We start from the raw sequence: 14,549 nt of genomic DNA on the forward strand, positions 1-14,549 counted from the left end.
GGCCAGGAAGGACTATAACTAGTTGCACCAAATTTAAGAAACCACTACAATGCAACTAGAGCAAAGTGGAGCCAGGACGAGGAGGCATACCAAAGCAACCCTGAAAAGGTGCACTGAAAAGAGAAGCAGGATGAGAAACAAGACCAGGAGGTCTAGAGGGACCAGTAGGAAGAGAACTATGTTATTCTACTCCCGTGTATCAGGATTTGTCTCTTTAATATCATCAGGACATTTAAAGCAATTATGAAAAGTGTGGGCTGAAAAATCACATAATGCAAATCTGAGCTGTGAATGACAGCAGATCCTTTTTTATGCCAGGACAGTGATCTGTGGATGGATCGAGAGCAGAGGGACAGAAAACTTGGCAGAAGGGGTTTTGAAGCTTTTCACATCAATAACACTCGCCAAACACTTCAGCAACAGAAGCTACAGTGATAATCCACATGCTGCGTCAACAGTGACCACCTGTAAAGACCCCCATTGTGAACCTCTAGCAACAAGCAGGCTCTTCATGCTACAACGGTGAATGTCCCCGACACCTAACCTGTTCTTCGTGTTAACAATGGACTCGACGTGGCTCTGCCAACAAGAAACTCTACGCAAAGCTCCTGAAGTCGGAACTTGAGAATGTACATTTTCAGCGGTATGCAGGTGGACCCAGAGGTGCAAGAGAATGATAACCCTGAGTATGACTTGATGGACATAGAGGATGAGGATGGAAATGGCCTGGCCAAAAGCCCCAAGCTCCATCAATTGGTGGAAGGCAACTTGCCCACAGGAACGAGGTCCCCTGGCAGGGCAGGTTGCAGGATGTGTCCTCCTCCAATCTGTACCCTGAGGAGTTAGCAGACTGGAAGGAAGAGAGGGAGCTGAAGCTGCAGCTGGCCCAGCTGCAAGTGGCTTCGGAAAAGGAGAAATAAGAGGCCAGATCATGGTGGTAGAAAGACTGACTGGTTTCTACAGATTAGTACCTGCTATTTCAGGTGTGTAGGGTAACCCAGGCCCAAGGGCCTGAATTTGTCACCCTATGGTCTTGGTCCCCCTGAAGTGGGGTGGGGAAGTGACCTAGAGAAGATCATAGTCAGTTTCCAGATGCCCATTGACTGTATCCTGAGAAATGAGTTACCACTGGTGTAAGAAGAGGTGAAACGGATGGCTGCACATGGTACTCTGAAAGCTGAGATTTCTGGGGGTACCACTGCCAAACGGAGGGTACTGAGGCCCAGATTGAAGGGGGCGGAGGTGGAAAGGCTCACTCCTAGTACCTGTTCAGCCTGAGGGTACAGCCCCTGGTTGACAAGCCAGTCTCTGGATACGACCCCTAACCTGGATAAAAGGAGAGTGGAAGTAGGATGTCTAACACCTGAAGCTTTGCCCCCAGTCTGGGAAACCTCAGAACAAGTAGGGAATTCATTGCCTGTCCCAGGGCTGGAAGTGAGGCCTACCCAAGGTCCAAGCTTGAAGCCTCCACCTGGCAGAGAATGGCTCAGTTACTGGCTCTTGACAATGAAATCTGTCAGTGGTCTCCATTTGATACTGTCTTTATGGGTAGAGTTTTCCCTGGGTTAGGGACAGAAGTCTGACCCAAGAGTAGAATGGACCACGTCACCTTACTGGCCTTGCTGGTACTGTCTACCCACTGAGATGCATCTGTGAGCATGTTAAGTTTAGGAACTTCACAGATGGGGTCCACAGGTGAGGTGGAGGGTTCCCCATTGGCTAGCAAAGTGTCCCCAGAGAGTATTGCCAGAGAGGTACGGTTAGGTTTATAGGGGTACCTAACTGAGAAGTTCCACTGCATATGAGGGCCATTGTTTTGTTGCAACGTCTATGCAGGAAATTATATCTGGTTAATAATTGGTCTACCCTGACTTTTGGCAGGGGTTTGTCATGGTGGACCTGCCCCTCTTGGTGGGGTCACCCCAGATTTATATTTTCTGTTTTTGACCTTGTTTTGGTTGCCATTAGGACGTTTGCACTGCTAACCAGTGGTGTAGTGCATGTGCTCTTTCCTAAAACATGGTAAAAGTGGTGTATTCCTGATTGATACTTTAATTTTACTTATAAGTCCATTGTCAATGGTAAAACATGTACCTAGGGCCTGTAAATTAAAAATAAAATAATATTAATAGGTCTCACCACTCATTGTGCCACCCACCAAAGTTGCACTTTAAAAAATGTCTCAGGCTGTCAGTCTGTAGATACTTCGGAGTGGATTTGATGCTCAATACTGGTCGACCTCTTGATTGCTTCACTTCTGATTGTAATAAACACAGAATGATGATCAGATTGAACGAGGGATGGAAGGGAACAGCTGGGAAGGAGACCTAAAAATAAGATGTTAACAAGATTATCTTCAATGATAACACCACCCTAGAATTGACATGTCATTATATATATATATATATATATATATATATATATATATATATATATATATATATATATATATATATATATATTTTCATCAATACCTGAAAAAACAACATAAGAAACATTATAATCCAAGATTCTTCACAAGACCATAGAGACCTAAATCATAGATCTATTCTACATAATGGTCATCGGTTATTCCTGTGGAAAGATAAATGGACAGGAACTTTTAGTATTAGATCCAAGTTTGTAGGAGTAAGAGTAAGAACGAAGATACTAATGCATTCATTATTTCTTGGTTTTTCCCCACACTGTTCCTATCAACTGAATATGTCAGGCCAACGTCACAGAGGAAGAGAAGGACTCCTCTTGTTTCTGACCCCCTATCAATAGGCGAAATGAAAACAGCATAGAATTACTATAGTAATAGATTCATTTGTGTGTCCTTCATTGGATTCTGAATAAACTCCAAGGACAACAAATGGAGCTCAACCTCAATCAATAAACAGGATTTAGGAAAGTATCAAGGACAAGTAACAATAAATAGCAGCAGATGGAGGGGTTCTCCTCACCCCAATGTATCGTTAACCAAATGTATCATTATCCGAATGGTATTGCCAGCCCATTGAAGCCTAATTATCACACACTCTTTCACAAGGATCAAGTCTCAGCTAAGACACTACTGTATGCTGCCGAATAACACCGCAAACATTTTAGGGTAAAGACTCCACCCCGAGATCAGCTGATCTCGAACTTTGAACGCCAATGCATTCTTAACACTAAATCAAATGTTCAACAGCAGCTTATACTGATCCCATATCAAAAAGTAAACAACATCACAGAAGGGACTCTAGCACTTGTAATCCCATATCAAGTGTGTAAGTGTACACTGTTACCAGAGAACACACAGAACGGTGCAAGAAACCTAACCTTACCGAAGCCTCACTCCACAGCTCCGCCTCCTTGCGCTGCTCGAAAATAATCTACAGCAAGGGGACCGCGGACATCCCTCTTATGGTTCCGGCCAGTCCTTCTGTCAATAGCAATCAGGAAGAAACAGGAAGTACAATTTGGGATCCGTGGGTGATATAGTTTTAAGAACCTCATCTGGGTTTTGTTTCTTCGTATTTTTTACAAGAATCAAATGACACCATGAAGCACAGGAGGTAAGGCACGTAACAGTCAGTGGTGGGTTCTCCGTGAGGGCGGTGGAGTGTTAATTATTAAACCAGTGCCAGTGGCGTCACTCACGTCACAGTTACATGATGAGCCGAAGGCCGCGCACTAGACTGTCAGCGAATAATGAGTAGCAGTGCAGCACGACGGCAGTGTGCATGTTGGGTTTGGCCAGCTGCCTTCCCCAGCCAGGAACCCAACATACGCAGAAAGCTTTTTTGCGGCATGCACGTCAGTGACTAGGGGTTGCCCAAAGTATCAGACCCCAATAGTCACTAAATGAGCAGCAGTTTTCCTGCTTGCCCCAATCCTGGCTCTGCTCTCTATAGGAGAGCAGCCTCTGTATTGGCTGTTGCATGTAGAGCGCGGTTCGGGTTTGCTAGTCTAGTCTAACCCAGAAGGAGGCAGCCGCAGGCAGGCCTGAATTGGCATGGCAGGGGGGTGGGAGGGCCGGCCCAATGTAGCAATGGCCAATCAGTGGAATGGCTTATTGTTAAACTATGAAGTGATTGGTCATTCTGTTGTTGCTGGTCAAATCGGACAGTAACCATTCCTAGTCTGCAGAAGTAGAGAGAGAGTAAGTGATTTAGCACATAGTAGACATTTGTCCCGTGGCTGCGGCAGCATCATCGACATCCTGGGTAGGTGTCCCTCCTCTCCCCTTCATAAACTTCAAGTTAGTCATCCACCCCTGCACTTTAAAACATTCACTGACTCCCTGTCACAAAAATAATCCAGTTTGAGATTGCTTGTGTGGCAAATATTAAGCGATTTACAAGCAGGACCTTGCTTTTGTGTTGTCCTTAATTAAAAGGTATGACCCCTCCGGCACACGCCTTGAGATCTCAGAGTGTCGCAGAGGCTGCCTCCACGAAGTGGGGGCTCGAGAGTCGGCGCCATAACGGTCGCTGTACCCCTCTTCCTTTGGTGCGCAGGCAGCCAAAGGACGCGAAACCAGCCCGGGGTTGCCTCAGACCCTCGTCCCCCCTGGGCCCCCTACCGCATGGGCACCGGGGGCCAATGGGGGGGAAGCGAGATACGAACCCCCTAATGAGGGGCCTAGCTACGAGCAGGCCACCAAGACAAAGGAAAGGGGGGGATATAAGGCTGCTCTCCAGGTGAGCTCCACATCCACGGTTGGAGCAGGGGGAACAGCGCCGAAAGCAGAATTTCCCACCCACCCAAACCAAAGGAACAGCAACGTTGCAGGCTGAGAATAGGAGTAGGTGTGGTGGAGAACTACGCGGATTAGGGTTGATAATCAGGCACACCGGAGGGCTGTGTGCCAGGACGGGACCACTAACCATGGGATGCCTCACGGCTGGGAGAGCTGGCCAAAGGGCAAAGGGTAAGACCACTCACCTTCACATGCCTCACGTCTGGGTGAGGGGGCTTACCGGAAAAGGGGGGTACCAAAACGGAGGAATGAAACCTCTGCGTTCACATCATGTCTTAATTTTAGCAGCCACAGCTTTTATTCTCCATGTAGGGGCACACTCGTTCCGTCCCAAGACAAACCTAGGAACTTGAATCAATTCATCAGAACGATGGAGCCAAATTCAAAGAGTTAATGTGGTCATAAAGAGAGACCAGAAATCGGGGAGACAGGAAAGTGAGAAAATGGAAGGATACATAAGAAAGGGAGAAAAAGTGATATGAGGAGGAGGAGGAGACGGAAGAAAGGAAAAGGGAAGGACACGTTCAGTAGAAAAAAGAAGCAGAGAAAGGAGAGAGAGAATATAGTAAGCTAGAGAGAGAAGGGACATACGCCGCGAGTAATAGACAGGGAGAATACTGATAAGGAACAGAAGAGGTAGAGGAAAGGAGGCAGAGGAGACAGAAAGACGAAATAAGGGATGCATACATGACTGCTCCCAAACATACCATTAGACCCAACAGCAGGGAGACTTCCTCTTTTTGAAGCGAAAAACTGCTTTATTTTGGCTGTTTCACGCCTGAAATTACTTCTGATTCAATAAAAATCAAAGGGGGAAATACATTCCCCCTCGAATATATTTAGGTGTGAGAGATGAGTGCATGGAGTACACTAGGAGTCCGAGTCATGATCCCTTGATCAGTGAAATGTCTGCGTGTTCGCTGTTCTCTGTGGCACCAGAGCTAATGAAAGGGGTGCCTCGTGGTACCAAACCTGCAAGACCTCTTTGCGGCTGACATGTCTGACTGCCCTTTTTAGGTCGAGCCTAGACAGCGCATGTAAATACAATATCGAGGATAATTTCTCCTGCCGCTTGCCATTGGTTAACTGTGGCATTGCTCTTGTTAGCTGGCCTATTATTGGCTGTCGATACGATATATCACTTCCGATTATTCCGGAAGCAGCACTGCCTAACTACAGTTTTTGTCCACTCTTGTTGTTCTTGTGTCTCCGAGGGGACCTTTGTTTTATGATTTTTCCAGCCCAGCATGCTGATTTGCAGCATTTTATTGATTTATTTAGAAGGTTTTTATACAGCGCGGACAAGATCTTTGCGGATATCAGAGTGCTTTCCAATAAAGAACGCAAGTTATACATAACAATAAATGCGAGAAAAGTCTATAATAGTATAATAAATTATAAAGGAAATAATATGCAGGAGAGATGACGCCTGACATGAGCAGTTTGTGTACAGAGGAAAAACCGTGGAGTACACAACAGGAACAACACAGTTGATACAAGTCAGGGCAGAAACATGTGACTAAGATGTTTAGTTGGGTCCTTGATAAGAGAGTGGAATACTAGTAAGGGTACTAATGCGTCTCCAGAGTTACTTAGTCTGTAATCAGGTGAATTTTTCCTTGAGAATCGCTTTAACTTCCTTTTCGAAAGAGACGGTAGAGGCATTCAATCGGATTTCTGGGGGAAGAGTGTTCCAAATCCTTGGCGCCATTCCCGAAAAGGTTTGTTTATATGTTTTCTTCTTGTTGAATCTTTGAGGTTTCAGTAATAGGTTGTCTGCACTCCTTGAAGACCTAGACCAACCAAAGATTGTCAGTTTCTGTGCGAGGTAGCTGGGTGTATTGTAGTGTAAGGCCTTATGTGTCATGCACGCAAATTTAAGATGATCTGGCTTCCAGCCGTAGCCAATTCAAGGAATTTAAGTCTGGGGAAATGTGGGAGCTTCTTTTCGAGCCAGTGATGAGTCTCACAGCTGCATTTGAGGCTTGAAGGGGAGCTGTTGATACTTTTGGAAGTCCACATAAAGAGGCACTTCCATATTCCACACAAGGAATAACTAGAGCTTGTACAGCCAGCTTGAAGTAATTGACTGGCAGTAAGGGTTTCAACTTCCTCAGATTGTTTATCTGGAAGTTTGCTCCTTTTGTAGCTTTGCTAATGTGTTTCTGCATAGTGAGATTGCTGTCTAGAGTTATTCCCAAAGATTTTGCTGAGTCAACAATGGTTCATTGAACGTTGAGTGCAGTACGATGTTGGATCAAGTTTTGCAAAGTGTGGATTTTGGTGGGTGGGGCATAAGGAGGAATTTGGTTTTTTGAGCATTCAGTTTAAGATGGTTTTCTGCCAACCATGTCTGGGTGTTGGTGAGTGTAGTGTTAGGCCGCTAATGTCTTCTAGAGTGTTGATCTTAAGATAAAGCAGTGTATCGTCGGCGTATATATGGTATTGCACGTTGGAAGCCTGTAGAATTTCGGTGAGTGGTTCCATGAACAGGCTGAACAGTGTCGGGGATAATGAGGACCCTTGCGGGACTCCCAATCTTACTGGTACTGGTTTGGACAGGGTGTTACTAACCAGGAATTTTTGTGTTCGGTTATCGAGAAAAGAGGTAAACCAATTTAACACTGACCCTGATAGACCCATTCTAAGTTTGAGAAGATCTAGCAGATTCTCATGCTTGACTGTATAAAAGGCCAAAGAAAGCTCTAGTAGGATGAGTAAGCAAGATCCGTTCTGGTCAAGGATTTGTAGCACATCGTCGACAATGTGTGTCATTGCTGATTCAGTGCTATGACCAGCTCTGAAGCCCGATTGGTGATTGTTAAAGAGGTCAAAGTGATCAATATGTTTAGTCAGTTGGTGGTGTACACATTTTTCAAGTAATTTGGCCAAGGTAGGAATATTGGATACAGGACGGTAGTTGTTAAGGTCCGTGGGGTCTGCAGTTGGTTTCTTTAGGATGGGTGAAACCTGTCCGACTTTGATGGAATCTGGAATGCGGCCTTGTTGCAGTGAACTATTGATGATTTAGGTTCGTAGAGGTAGAAGCCAAGGGGTTAAGTTTTTAACAACGTTAGCAGGGAGTGGATCGATGAGGTGGTTGGAAGGCTTCATGGCATTGAGAATCATGCCTAAAGCCTCTTCAGTGTAGGTATCGAAGGATGACCAGGCTGCTTTGTTCTTAAGGTCAAGCTTTGAGGGGATTTGGAGTGGGGAAGTTGGTAGTGAAGGGGAAGTTTGCGAATGTGGCACAGCGTACAATAATAGATCATTTAGAAGATCCTTCTCGATGTTATCAGTCTTCTGATTGAAGAAGGCCGAAAATTCTGCGCAGGTGGGATGTGGTCGGGCTGGGTCTTGTAGCCGTTGAGGTGCTTCCTTCGATTGAGTATTGATTAACACGAAAAGTTTTTTGGGGCGATATCTAGCATGGTCGTTGAAGAAATCTGCTTTAGTGCGCTTGATCTTTTTGTAATAGGCATTTCCCTTTTTCCTTAATAACTTAAGGTGAATAGTAAATGGGACTGATCTCCAGTTACGTTTGAGGGTTCTAAGCGACCGTCTGTTCTCGTCAAGTAGGCCATTGTACCAGGGCTTAGAGTCTTTAGTGGAAACTCTTTAGTTGAAGGGGGGCTACCTCATTAATTATCGAGGTCATAGAGTTGAGGTAGTGCTTGGTGAGATCGTGGACGTCTGAGGTGCCAGGAGGTGGCAGAAGAAGGTTGTAGCTTGAGGAGGGTAGTGTGTTGGGGTTGAGTTTTTTTAGGTCTCTTTTCCAGATTTTTGGTTTTGTTGACTGAACCGAGTTGAATGTTACTGTTTACTTGATTAAGAAGGTTATAATATGATGGTCCCACCAGTTGCAAGGTTGCAACTGAATGACGTCACTTTCGGAGAATATTAGATCCAAGATTGAGCCTTCATTATGAGTAGGGCTATTGCAAATTTGGGTGAGGGCTAGATCTCCAAGGAAGTTTTTGAAACTGTTGACCACTGCGTCGTTTTTGTCATTCCAGTGGAGATTGAAATCACCAAGTAATATTTTTGGGGTATTTTGCCATCCGTTGAAATCATATCCATGAGGTGTTTGGTGAAGATTAGGTTGTCACCTGGTGGATGATAGACGATGTGACGCGAGCAAGCTGGTTTGCCATTGCTGCTAATGTCAAGGCAAATGTATTCGCAAGAGGGGAAAACCGGGGAAATGGATCTATTAACAGTGATGTTGCTACGATGTATACAGACTATACCTCCCCCTATCTTATCGATTCTGTCCAATCTGATGATGTCGTAGTTAAAGGGTACTAGAATGTCAATAAGTGGGGTGGAGGATTCTGTTAGCCAGGTTTCAGTTAACATTAACAGGTCAATACGGTCATTAACAGGTCAGCACGGAGCTCGTCACAAGCTCCGCGCTGTTAAACATACATAATCAGCACGTCGCTCCTCATGGATTTATTTCAATGTCGACCCAGCAGCACCCTCCGGCCCTGGGCGCCTGCTTTTACAATACTATGGCCATACAATCAACACGCCCATAGCCTCCTCCCGCTGTACTTTCATAGAAGTGCATTTTTACATTGACCGAATATATTATCGGCTTTCAATCGGCTGATGGATGCAGTGTAAGTAAAACATTAAAAAAATTTCTTACACAAGGTGGTTTAGCTTTAGTATGGCACACTTGCGCCTTTCTTTTATTGTGCGCTCGGCCACCAAACATTGTTTTTTTTCATTGAGGTGCCGTTCCGTGTAGCCCAAATGTGCCTCCGCATTACTTGGGCCACAGCATTAATTATTTGCTGTAACTCCAGCTGGCTTTTGCTGTTGCTCTTGTCACTGCTTGTTTTCCCCTGTATTGGGCCAACCATCATCCTCCCTTACGCCATCCCCCACTGCTTCCCCCAGCAGCTGCCATCACCTTTCACCTAGTAGCCCAGCCATGGAGGAGGAAAAGGAAGGATCCGCCACTGTGAACATCTCCGTGGCTCTGGTGAGGAAATCAGTCCCCATTATTATAACTGTAGAAGCCTGTAAAACGAGTATGTTTATTTAATTTGCGCTTGTGTTTGCAGTAAGTATGGGCAAATTTTGCGGATCTGCGGTCCGGGAATTCGCGCGAAATCGCAAAAAAGTCTGCAAAATTGCGGATTTTCCCGCAAAATCACAGATTTTTTTTCAATTTCCATCTACTCAACTCGAGTACTTTTTACTCACTAATCAGTAAGTGCTACCTCGTTGGGTAAATGTAAAGAGTTTTCCCTACACTGCAGCTGCGTAAAGGGTCAGAAGATTTGTCTCCACTGACCATGTGTGCCTGTAACTTGCCACCGCGCCAAAATGCACCGAGGTCCCTTGAGGGAGCTGTCCATCATAGTTGGGAAAGGGCTGGAAGACGTTTGATACCGCTAGTCTGTGGTGTGGGGCTTCTATGCGTGTCAACATGCCTCATGTATAAAGGGTCAGAGAGCGAGCAGGGCAGCAGGTGAGGAGAAAGCAGCCACCTGGTCACAGGAACGGGGATTGCGCTCGAGAAACTCAGGGATCAAAGACCTCCCTCGCTTATTACAGATAATTTTCGACAGCAGATATGAGGTTAAAGCACACTTGCCCAGCCTCGACCGTGCTCACTAATGTTTTGGGCTGATTAAAACGTTACTGAATTTGAGCTTCAACTCGGGCAGCTGCTTTATTTATATCTGTAAGTGCTTCCTGTTGATGTTTAATTTTTGGCCCACAGGAAGCACTTACAGAGTTAAGGCAGGTGCCCGAGTTGAAGCTAACTTTGTAACCATTTTAGAATGGCGCCAGCAAGCACTCTGGCAGCTTGCCGGCGCCATTCTAAAATGGTTACAAAGTTAGCTACATCTCGAGCACCTGTCTTAACTGTGCTTCCTGGGGCCCAAAAAAAAATCCGCCCGCTCGTGAATTCTCGAATTTTTTGGCAATTTCGTGAGATTCGTAGATCGCAAAATTGCCTAAAATTTGCACATTTGAGCGGCGCGGATTTTGCGCCCCCGAACCTCGTTATTTTCTTTAAACTAACGAGGTCATCTGAAAACCCAACCGCTTGCATCTTGTTTTCAGTCTATCCTCTGTCGTGACCTGGGCACAAGGGCACTAGGAACCTATACCCGACTGGTGGGGAGGGGGTGAGAACCGGATACCACTTCCGGTCAGGGGAATGGGGAGGAAGGTAGAGTACGATGAGAGGGGCAAGCGACTAGATAAGGGGTCAGCGCAGCAGCACAGAGCACAACGATAAAGAATATGTAAATCCTCTTACCTGACTCCTGTATGTACCTGGGCTTGGTGATACGACAACTGGCGACAAAGGGTGCAAAGTAGATGACGATGCATGTATTCAGGTCCCTCAGGAGTCAAAAACGGAGCCTGGAGCCCACCGTAGTCCGAGTGAGGGAGAAGAAAAAACAGCATGGTAACCCATCCCGGCCGAAGAAGAAACAGTGCGAGAGCCCACCCTGGCCGCACCAGAAAGCCGGTAAGAAGCCCCCGACCTGCCCGACACTAATAAACAAGCTGCCCGCAACAAGAAAAGTCCACGCGTGAGCAAATTAAACGAAGTCTCACGCGAGGACAGCCGCCATCTTAAGGACAGGCAAAAGCCGCCAATCAGCGTCGTGGATGGCCCGGCAGCCCTTTTGAAGTCAGGCGGAGGCACGAAAGGACTCGCGAGATTTGGGCGGCCATTTTAGAATCAGGCAAAATTAGCCAATAAGAAGCGTGAGAGGCCCGGTGGCCATTTTAAAGTCAGGAAAGAAAAAAAAAAGAACAGAAAGCTGCGCAAAAGAGGAAATTAAAAGGAATAACAAAGAAAAAAGGAATAAAGAAGACAAAGAGAAGGCACAGAAAGATAATTAAGGCAATAAAAGCTATCACACAGTAGAACTTAAGAACGAAGAATCAAAGGGACAAACCGACAAGGAGCCCAGTAAAAGAAACCAAAGAAATAGGATACAAGAAAAGAAGAAAACAAAAGGGACAAATAGACAAGGAATAGAAACTAGCACAGTGGTACCAAGGAAAAGAAGTACGCTGTAGCGCCAGTGCTGCACGCCAACAATGGCTGATCAAGCAAATGACAAAAACAGCACGCAAGCAATGTTCTGCATACCCCTTCCATTCAACTTATCGGAACCTCGGATAGGTATCAGATGGGAACGACGGATTCGCAAATTCGAAAGGTACATGCGTGCCACAGATGTAGTGGACACCAAGCAGATGGATTTATTCTCAAACCTCATAGGGGACAAAGTAGACGGCCTGCTAGTGACATTCCGTGAAGACTAAACAGCCACATACAAGGGACTAATAAAGGGCCTTCCAGACAGGCTAGACCCGCAAACAAACATTGACTTTGAGAGATACAACTTCACCATCACATGCCAGCAAGCAGAGGAGTCCCTTGACGACTTTGCAATACGACTGCGCAAATTGGTCACACACTGCAAGTTCGATAAGTTAGACAATGAACAAAAATTTGCCTGCGCATCATTGAATGATGTCGGTCTGTGGAGTTCCGCACACTAATTCTGAAAGAACCGAGCTCGCTAGAGAAAAATCTGACCATGGCCCGGGCAGAGGCGAGAGCAACCACACACGCAAAACAGATGGAGCTGGGAAAGAGGCGAATAGAATAAGCAAACCACATGGTTGGAAGCAGTCGCATGAACACCCGGAAGAAAGAAAATAATGAGCAACTGCCAAGAAAACCACATAAAAGAACATGCTACAGATGCGGGCTTGAGATTCCGCACATTGGTGCTTGCCCGGCAATGGGTCAGACATGCAGAAAATGCAACAGGAGCAACCATTTTGCAAGTGCCTGCATGGGCACACAATTCAAAAGTGAGAGAGGATGACTTGGAAGACCGCGGATGACGACAGATATGCCAGGCACATGGAAATGGCAAATCGAAGCTCTTCAGCTGAGTCGGACAGAGAAGCAGTACAAGAGAACGTGAAACTATTATACCTGATGTCCGATGTCGCTCCTGCAGAATAAGCAGAAGGGCAAGAGAGCATTCATCTAATAGAGAAACATCAAGTTAAAAAAACGGCGACCGTAGACATGGATGTGGGAAAATACAACACCCGTTTTGTGCTAGATAGCCGCGCCGCATGCAACATAATGTGTGTATCATAATATGAAAGATGAAAACAAAGCCAGCACTAGTGCCATCGACTGTTGACGTATTCACTTGAGGGTCGAAGAAACCAGTGCTCAACATGGAGCAGTTTACAGAGACAGTGATATACAAAGAAAGATCAAGCAAGGAAGACATACATGTACTGAAGGGTGACATTCCAGCACCATGTCTACTGAACAACGTCACAGCGCAGGTGATGGGTCTCCCCGCAATGACATACCACATGTCAGAGAAAAAGAACATCCTGTGAGACTCCAGGAATACTACAAGGACTATGGAAACTAAAAGGACGGCAAATAACACTGCACATCAATGAAGCAGTAAAACCAGTAGCTCAACATCACCGACGAGTGGCGATACACCTGCAGCCACAGGTAGAGGAGGAAATACAAAGCCTGTTGAGCCAAGACATTATAGAGCCTGCGGACGGGCCGACCCCATGGGTGTCACCAATAGTGGCAGTCCCAATGAAGAACACATCCAAGATTCGCATATGTGTCGACATGAGGATTCCAAACACAGCAATTGAACAGGAAAGACACCCTGAACCACACCTAAATGACATGATCAGCTGCCTCACGGGCACTTGCAGATTTTCAAAGCTGGACCTGTGCAAAGAGTATCATCAGCTGGAGCTCAACCAACAATCAAGGTACATTATGACATTCTCCACGCACATGAGTATTTCGCTACAAGCGACTGGGTTTTGACATCTCATCGGCCGCAGAGATATTTCAAGAAACAATACGGCATGTCATAAGGCCGTTAAAGAACAGCCTCAATTACAGTGATGACATTCTGGTGTTTGGTCGATCTGATGACGAGCATGACTGAGCATTGCGGGATGTATGTTCACATCTGGAACAAGCAGGTCTAACGCTGAATGAAGACAAATGCAAAATAGGGAAAAAAACTGGTATTTTTTTGACACATCTTCTCAAAAAATGGGATGCAACCAGATTGCAGCAAAGTAGAGACGATGGAAAAAATTAGTCCTCCGGGCAACGTTGCAGAAGTGAGGTAATTCCTTAGGCTTGCCAGCTACTCTGCTAGATACATAAAAGACTTTGCCACAGTAAGCACACCACTTAGGGAATTAACGAAGCAAGGCCAGACCTTCATGTGGACACAAGAATGCAACAAGAAGTTTGAGGCCATCAGACATGCGGTGATAGCGGTGGACCAGCTTGCTTACTTCGATCCACTGCTGTGCACGGAACTGATGGTGGACGCCAGCCCAGTAGGACTAGGAGCGATCTTAGCTCAAGACTTGCCAGGCAAAGAGTCTCCAAGAAAGTATGTGGCATTTGCAAGCAAAAAGTATGTCCGACATTGAGAGAGCATACTCACAGCCAGAAAAAAAAAGCCTCGCAGTGGTATGGGCGTGTGAGCCCTATCACATGTTCATCTATGGAAAACCATTCACCATTATAACAGATCATCAGGTCCTAGTGACCATCTATGGAAATCCTAATGCGAAAATACTCCTCGATTCGAGTGCTGGGGCATAAGGCTGATGGACTATATTTTCAAGATTGTGCATAAACCAGGGAAAGAACATAACCTGGCGGGCTACATGTCGGGGCATCCTTTACCACAGAGACCTCAGGCCACATCAATGGCGGAGGAATATCTGAACTTTGTACTGAAAC

The 14,549-nt window shown here is 45.8% G+C and overlaps 1 long non-coding RNA gene across 2 annotated transcripts in view; it reads right to left on the minus strand.

Moving 5' to 3' along the window:
• The window catches only part of LOC147702979 (uncharacterized), a 102,120-nt gene extending 98,566 nt beyond the window's left edge, over positions 1-3,554 (minus strand). The window contains exons 1-2 of one of the 2 annotated variants that reach the window (XR_015297265.1): positions 3,309-3,554; positions 2,159-2,327 (exon numbers count right to left, since the gene is read on the minus strand). This is a non-coding gene — a long non-coding RNA (uncharacterized LOC147702979). Of the gene's footprint in view, positions 1-2,139; positions 2,328-3,308 lie in introns of both variants that reach the window. The other variant, XR_015297264.1, reaches the window with a different exon arrangement.
• Positions 3,555-14,549: the final 10,995 nt, after the last annotated feature.

This window comes from Lissotriton vulgaris, chromosome 7, assembly GCF_964263255.1.
Source record: "Lissotriton vulgaris chromosome 7, aLisVul1.2, whole genome shotgun sequence".
In the NCBI taxonomy this organism is placed as follows: Eukaryota; Metazoa; Chordata; class Amphibia; order Caudata; family Salamandridae; genus Lissotriton; species Lissotriton vulgaris.